Source organism: Rhinichthys klamathensis, unplaced genomic scaffold (genome assembly GCF_029890125.1).
Source record: "Rhinichthys klamathensis goyatoka isolate OS25496 unplaced genomic scaffold, OSU_Roscu_1.1 h1tg000059l_1, whole genome shotgun sequence".
NCBI classification, from domain to species: domain Eukaryota; kingdom Metazoa; phylum Chordata; class Actinopteri; order Cypriniformes; family Leuciscidae; genus Rhinichthys; species Rhinichthys klamathensis.
In genome coordinates, this window is record NW_026606604.1 from 3,146,052 (window position 1) to 3,154,592 (window position 8,541).

Here is an 8,541-nt window from a genome sequence, read left to right on the forward strand (position 1 = left end):
GTTTATATCTGTATAGCTTTAATTTATTTTATTTCATATTTATTTCACTTTACGAAAACATTTTTTAATAGTATTTTAGTTAACACAGTTGACAAAAACATCACGGTTTGTGTGATGAACATACTGAAAAATAAGTTACTGAAATGATCAAAAACAAGATTGACGTCTGATTCTTGAACAAATTGTTATTTTGACTCGTTTCAATCTTTTCAATGAACCAAGTTGATCCAGTTTAAAAAATGATACAGTTCTCAAATTCACTGACTCAATGATTCAGTCACAGAAGGTCATTGTGAATTACAGCTTAAATTTCAGTCTGTTCACACAAAACACTTCAAAAAAAGATCACTAGTTGTATATTTATGTATGGAAATACATTTTTGCATTATTTTTACAGCGATTGGGAATAATTGGTTGAAGAAAAACGTATGTTCCTTTGTGTTTCACGGAATAATTGAAGTAAAAGTTTTGGAACAACATGATGGTGAGTAAATAATGAAAGACTATTAATTTCTCAGTGAACTATCCATTTAATGACTGGTTTTGGAATTTAAATGAGGCTGCATGTACTTGCCGAAGCATGTATCCAGAAGATAACTGAATTAATATTTTACATATCAACTAAATTCGCCAGAGGAAAGTTGAAGTTAGAGAATCAAGCTTTGAGCTCTATGTTATTCAAATATACTGACCCAAGTGCAGAAAAAAATCCTCTCTTGTTCCAGTCAAGGACATTATCAGGTCTTTCATTTTTACATTCAATGCAATTTTGAGGTTGAATGATATTTTGCATGGGTATTGAAGGCAGACTAAAGGAACGCTTTAAGATAAGTGTTATTGGAGTCAGAGGGAATTTGAATGGACAGTTCGTGGCATTGCAAAGACGTTGATTGGATGCTGTTCTTCTGAAATGCTAATGGATGACTCCTTAAAAAAACACAAAACGGATCGGATCACAGTATCAGTCATCTGTCCAATCAAATCCATTATAAAAGTGCATTCATTTAAAATACAAATAAAATGAACTCTCCATAATGATGTCTCCCTGAGTGGAATGAACTGCCAATATTCAAACACAGATAGGAATTGAAACAGGAACATTTCTTCAAATCAATGCCAGAGCCCTTTGAAACATGGAGGCTTTTTTTGTGCAAAAGAGACTGAAAGAAAGAGGAAAAACAGCACTGCTTATCTTTTAGTTTTGATTTAGGCTGAAACTCTCCGGAGGTGTAGTCAATCCCCATGATAACCAAGTATGAGTCCTGATCTTCACAGCATAATTGCAGCTTTTGAGGAGTGAAACATGAGAGAATACAACGCTAACACCAACTTTTTATTTCTAACTTTTCCTACAGTTTACGAATCCCCGGATCTCTTATGAGTAAAGAAAGCTAAGCTATAATTATTGAAAAGCTAAGCTTGAAGTTACAGCTATTTTCGGGCACAGCTTTTTTGCTGATGCCTAACTTGGCGGCGCTCGTTTTGAAAAGGGCGTGTTTGGTTAAAAATGAAAACGGTGCTTTTTCCTTCTCATGAACTTGGGATAAAAAGGAAATTGTCATTTAATTAAAACTCCTAAAATGGTCTATAAAAACAACCATTAAACTGACCGTCACCTCATTTTGCAGCACATTACGTCATATACAAAGTATGCGACCATAATTATGTGAGAAAGGCCTTTTTGGACAAACAAGTAGAGATATTTCCAAGCACACACCCCCTCTATGAAAACAAGATGCCCGAAATTGAGTCCGATAGCTCCTGCAGGGCTCTCAATGGTAAACAGCTAAAATCAGCTACGCCTCCCTCAGCGCCTGGCACAGAGCAGAAAAACCCAAGAAGCGCGCCCCCACGGGGATAAACAAGTCTTTAGGTCAAGTCTAAAGCGGCTCAGATGCATTCCTGCCTGTTATTAATAAGGTCTTGGAGGATACCGCTACAACTCGCGAATACTCAACCGAAGTGCCTGGCCTTCCACGTGCCGGAGCTGTGCGGCGGAGGCACTCTAACCCCTTTTAATTGCCCTAGAGGTGGGACGGGTTACAGAGGGCCATGCCTGGTGAAAATAATGCATTATTTATTCCGATCTGCCTGCTCCTCTATGAGCGTGCATCAGGGCTAATAGATTAATGAGGTCACATTAACATTTCTCTCACAGCCCGGAACAAGATGGCTGTTGATGGAAATTAGATTAAGCCGGCCTAGATTAAGCACATTTACTTCAATACAATCTCAGGTACTTTCTACTAACACTATATAATGGCATCGCAGCACGCATATAATGCGTATCCCATTACAAGCTGCATTTAAAAAATCAAATAAAACTATGTAATTTTTGGGCAAAACGTAAGAAACACTCACCAAATGCATCATTACAGGCCTGAACGTCCGTTGTTTAAGGCATTAAGGTAATTTAACAATGTCCAGAGGAAAGTGTAATGGCCATGATGGATTTTTGTTTTTCTCATGGTCTATGGCTGATAATATTTTTATAGTCTTTTTCTTGTGTACTTAAGCCATTAAAGACTCCAAATGTAAGAAAATTGTCTGTCAATTTGTCAGTTATTTGCTCACTAAATGTTGTAGCACTTACTGTCATTTGTGGTGATCAATACTTAATAAATTAGGATGTTCACCTCAGTTTAAGACACGGATGTACAGCACCTTCTCGGCCCCCGGGGGGCCCGGACTGATGGAAGCTTCTCACTAATGTAGCCAAAGTGAGCCCTTTCTGTAAATTGCTTTTGTAAATTCAGTTGAGCTGAAATACTACTCAACCTCGACTTTCATTAAACGGGATGTTGAAAGTCAGAGAAAGCAAGAAAAAGAGAGGGGCGGAGGAAGAGCCTGGAAGACGTTAACATGCCGCCAACAAGTACAGTAATGCATCGAAGATTGTATTCTCTCCAAAACCATCCCATTTACAATATTGAATTATCAGGCAGAACATCAATGATCGTTGTCACTGAGAAACACACTCCCTGTGTCCAATCCAATTAAATACATTTGTTAAATAATGTAATGATTGCTTTAACCATTCTCTCACTTACAGTCCATTCATTATGAATACTAAAAATGCCATTGTACAGTACTTGGGGAAAAGGTTATGTGGACCGATAGAATTAATTGTCCCGCTGAAGAAAAATGTCATGGGAACAATTAGATTTTTGTGATGCCCGATTCCTCCTCCCCAGCCAGTTAGTGCCATGGCGTTTTAATTTGTAACCCGACATGATAATATGCTGTTAGTGGGTAAAAGCGGCAAATATATTTCATATTGATTAAAAGAGATGAGCTAATGTTTCTTTGTGAGGAAATAGCTGCTTTGTGCAGGTGTAGGTGCAACGGTGATTTATAATTACCCCAAATACCATCAGGTATAAATACCGAACGATTAGACCCGCCACTTTAACAGGCCAGTGTGCCTCGGGTAATTGACATGCTAGATGGTTTTATATATATATATATACACACTTTAGATTAGGGTCCAATTCTCACTCACCAACTACAAATTTTACCTCAATAAACTCTATTATTAAGAGTTAATAAGGCAGTTGTAATGTTTAGGTATGGGGAAGGATTAGGGATGTAGAATATTGTCATGCAGAATAAGAAAGTAACATGTGCTTTACAGAGCCGGACAGTAACGGAGTACATTTACTTGAGTACAGTACTTAAGTACAATTTTGAGGGATCTGTACTTTACTCGAGTATCATTTTTGGGGAGTACTTATGACTTTACTCAAGTACATTTGAGAGGCAAATATTGTACTCTTTACTCCAATACATTTCTATCCATAACCGTGAGTACCCGAGTAAAAAAAAAAAAAAAGTAAAAAGAAAAAGAAAAATCTTGGAAACCCTCAATTTGTTGTTTCCCTCTCAAACGTGATTGGATTGTGCAGGCGCCACTGATTGGGACAGCCTATCAGCAATCACTTCCAGCTTTCCGCCAAAGTCAACTCCATGGTCAGATTTTATATTACACATTAATGTAAGCCAAGCATTTGGTTTGATGTTCTTGAGTATGTGGTGTGTTTAACACAGATGTGGCAGTGGCGTAGCCACGAGGGATTTCTGATTTCTTAAAAAAAAAACTTTAGGAGGCAAAATATATTTTTACTGATTATGTGAATTACACTGCGCAAACCAAAGTAGGCTACTACCCAGCGAATGAAGAAGGGTTGGCGCTCAGTCTCCACAGTACATAAAATATTAATTTTGTTTTATTTTATTTTTCGGGTTTGCATTTATGAGGAAAAAACAATGTTATGGACGTGTTCTCCGTTACGGACGTGAGCGCTCTGAAAGCGGCATAAAAAATGCTTTAAAACTTTCACAGAGACATCAAACAGAAAACACAAAACCTTTCTTTAACCTGAATTTCGTTTTGCATTAATTGTATCTTAATTTTAATCAATGTTTCATCAACCAATTGCCTGGGTTTAATAAATAAGAAGTAAATAGCAGACGATAGATAAGAAACGGAGGCGCCGGCACGTGAACTGGATCTCGTCTCATAAATGAACCGAAACTCAGTGTATAAGGTAGCCTACTTGCCTCTCACAGACATGTCTACTTTTAAACAGAAAAATTCAAAACGAAAGAAAACAGACTACAGATTGTCTCTGCTTATGTAATCCGTATGAAATGTGCATTTCTCTCTGGCGCGTTCACTACTGAAGATCGCGAGTCAGCATCGTCAACTTCATCTTAGCCGACACTGACAAAGAAAACACTTGTTTATTAACAAGTGTTTTTTAATAAACAATTAAAATATCTCCTTGCTATATTTTACATATTCATAATCATTCCTTTTGCCGGTTCTTTGTGACAGCTTTTAGGTGCTTTATTGGCAGCGCCACCCTTACATGTGGTGTGTGTGTGTGTGTGTGTGTGTTGTCCCCGCATTTAAGATGGGACCCCCCATAAATTTAATTTAATTAAATAAAGCAACATGGTAAAAAGATGAAAATGACTTGATTTTACTTTCAATTCCTTTTACATTCTCCAAGGTATTAACATTAACATTTTTCATAACTCCATGTAGGACGTTTCTGTGCATAAATGTAAGCACTGTGGCAGTAGATTAGTAATGCAATATTTAGAAAATTTACTCTTGTACTCTTGATACTCAAGTACTTTTAAAAACAAGTACTTTAGTACTTTTACTTAAGTAGACATCTGAATGTAGTACTTTTACTTGTACTTGAGTAAAATTTAGCAAGGGGTATCTGTACTTTTACTCAAGTAACAAAGCTCTGTACTCTGTCCGCCTCTGGTGCTTTATAAGTACTAATAAACGGACAATATCCTAGTAATAAGCAACTAATTACCGGTAATAGTGAGAATTGGACCCTAAAGTAAGTGACTAAAGCCTTACCAGATGGATAGAAAGATGGATGGATGTTTTCGGGCATGCAAGGCCAACTCTTAGCTACCTGAATGGGGAAATATGATATCTCAAAAACTGCTTGCCAAACTCACATTAAATATCAAAATTGGACATAAAGTGTCCCATAAATGTTGATTCTTATGTTCAAATAGCGTTTAAAAATGCATATATTTCAGGTTGGTCCAGTCAATGAGCATGTGCACGTCTCAGGACACTGACTGTTTCTATGGCAACTAGAGCTTCAAACAGCGACTGAAGTGACGCGATGATTTAACCAATTGGCAATTGGCTCTTTTATTTAGAACACGGGACTAATTTCACCATGTTGTGCATTGCATTTTCTCCCATTCAGTATTCGCTTGTATGAATTACTACGTTGATACCAGAGTGTGTTGACATACTTGAGGCCCGGTCTATGTGGAAACCCTAACAAAAATACTGCAAGTTAAAGTTAATGGTTTTTAGATAAACTGTGACAGTTCTATTTTCTGCATGAATTTAATACACCATAAATGTATGGCCAACTTTATTCATGCTGAACGGTTAATACAAACATTTAAAAGATTTACAATTACAGCTAGTGAACCATTTATGTACGAACAAAAACAAAGGATAGTACAAGGCCAAGGACATATACTGTATTTAAACAAAGACGGTTCAATCCAATCCAATCAAATCATATCGGTGTGGCTTATCACGTTGTGATATTCAGAGCTTCAGTGAACTGATCTCTACTCGTCCTACTTAAGAAAAGTGTGTGTCTTGCGGTTCTTTGTGTTTTACAGATATGCCTACTAGACACAAAATCATAACGCTTAATTAAATGGTGTTAAAGTTAAATTCGATAATGGAGCAGAGATAAACCAAACAACATGAAAGTCACAAGATGCTCTGCAGGTCAAAGTTTACAATTTTCATCGTAACACCATTTGGAAGTAATCAGAAGCCTACGTTGTCACATAACCCTGTGAATAAGGTGTCAGCGAGCTCCTTCTCTAAAAAAAATAAATAAATAAAGCGTTGCTTCAGCAGATAAAAAGTGTTCAAATTACAAAGGGAAAGGATGGAAAAATAACTCCAATTTACACTCATTTTCACCTTTTGTTGCGAGTTTTCTGTCGTGGGATTGGCGCGGCCGGGGAGAGGAGGCTATTCTCCGGGGAGCGGGGCGTGTGTGCGGCAGGACAATGGACCGAGGCGCACACCAGGCCCGGCGCGTCACACCTGCTGAGAGAATAAATGACACACTTCGTTCTCTGCCGTTGTCTGCCTGGCATTTCACACACGCTCCAAATTCATCACCTTTGTCTTCAAAACAAAGGCAAAAGAAGAAAAAAAAGGAGAAATTGCCTGGTCTGAGGTGAGCTTAAGGAAATATTTCCAGAGCCGAAGAGGGACAATAACCTTTTGTGTGCTTTGTCCTAGTACATAGACAAAAAAGCCTCAAATACAAACTCGCCTTTCTCTGTTTGATGGAGGGAGAGAAGATCTAACTCCATCAGAGATGTTTTATGGAGGTTTGTATTAGAGATGGCTCGCAAAGGCCTAGCGATACACGTTTCTGGATGGCAGGTCTATTAATACTCTTCCAAGTTGTGATTGGAAATTAAGCTGGATGGACATTTCCCAAAGGTCTTGTAGGAAACAGACAGCAGGTTGGATAGCATCTCATGAATCTGTGTACGTATCCGCTGGCTGCAATAATCAGACAGTGAGAAGTATGGGCTTTATGTGTGGAAGACAGTCAATTAAATGGGAAGCAGGACTAAAGAGGAGTGATTATGACCTGACCTTTAGCAGCGCATTAAAAACCCCAGCAGCTGAGATCTTGAGAATGAGGTGTCATCTCTGAGTAAGCCAATGAATGCAGACCAATAAAACTGGCTCGCTTGTATGAGGAGCACAAATTATGTCCAAATATACACAGCCACCTAGATTTATGTACAAACAATCCTACTAACTGCTTTAGGCAAGCAAAACCAAGCTGTACACGCAAATGTCAGGCTTTAACACGCTCCTCATTTACCCTGCAGTCACATCTTGTATCTCAAGAATCATTTGTTACCCAAGCTTCAATTTTATTGCCTTTAATTCTTGCTCAAATCCCTTTTGACAGCTGCAATTGTAGGGATTACAGAATTAAAATATATAAAAAAAACAAATATTATATATTATATTGTATTATAATATAATTTTCTTAAGGGCTCATGAAACTTATATTTTCAGTCACATGTCATTTACAGCTCAGATCAGTCCTTAAAATAAAATGGCCATGTACCAGTGCAACTTCAACTGCCATTGAGAATGTGAATGCTAACAGATGCTTTGTATTTTAGACCTCATTGGGTACAATAACACAAGTCCTTTAAGTGTAAATTCAATACAATGGCTTATTTGGGCTTGCATACTTTAAGACAAAACATGAATTCATGGAACAAAAACTTTTTGCTTCTTTAACAAAGCAAACCCTTTAAAAGTCGTCAATAACATGTCTGCAAAATCCAAATGTTGTGTCTGGCTTTGTAATAAGAACATTTGCACTGAGGAGTAATGGCTCCATCTGTTAACACGTTGCAATTTTGTTGATTCATGAGCATATTCAGGTTAAAGCAAGTGATTAAGAGACCATGAATAATTTAGGATAGATCAACTTTTGCTTTGCCATATAAAGTATTTGAATTTAAAAGTGCAGATTTTTTTTTGCTTTCATATGGTATAAGTCTTCAATATCAGTGTATCGCTTCCCCTGGTTCTTAAGCTGTATAAATGAACTTGTGTATTAAGCTGTTTTTCATTTCAAGTAATGTTTTAAACTGCTTTTGTTCTCCCCTCTGTATTTTTTTGGGAACTCCTGGATTGCACAGAGAAGCTTCCTCACCCGCTGCCTCAAACAGGAGGTTTAAGACCAGCCTAATCCCTCAAAATGGTGCTCTAATTTCATAATCCCCCATAGGAAAGTAATTTGGAACTGGCTCCAAATTTACAGAAATAAAAATGGGAAATTAATGCTCCAATGCATGGGTGGCTCTTACATTTTCTTCTTCTTCTTTTTCTAAAAAATGAAATTGTAGCAAAATTCCCGGTGATCCTCAGGAGACGTCCTCTCCTATCTCAAAAAGAGCTGATTAGCAGGATATTGTAATGCA

The 8,541-nt window shown here is 37.5% G+C and overlaps 1 long non-coding RNA gene across 1 annotated transcript; it reads right to left on the reverse strand.

Annotated features, from left to right (window-relative positions):
- Nucleotides 1-514: 514 nt before the first annotated feature.
- On the reverse strand, nucleotides 515-6,625 carry LOC130083903 (uncharacterized). Its single transcript, XR_008806877.1, has 3 exons — nucleotides 6,494-6,625; nucleotides 5,384-5,441; nucleotides 515-927 (listed from the first exon to the last, which is right to left on the reverse strand). It is a non-coding gene; the product is annotated as an uncharacterized LOC130083903 (long non-coding RNA).
- Between the last annotated feature and the right edge of the window lie 1,916 nt (nucleotides 6,626-8,541).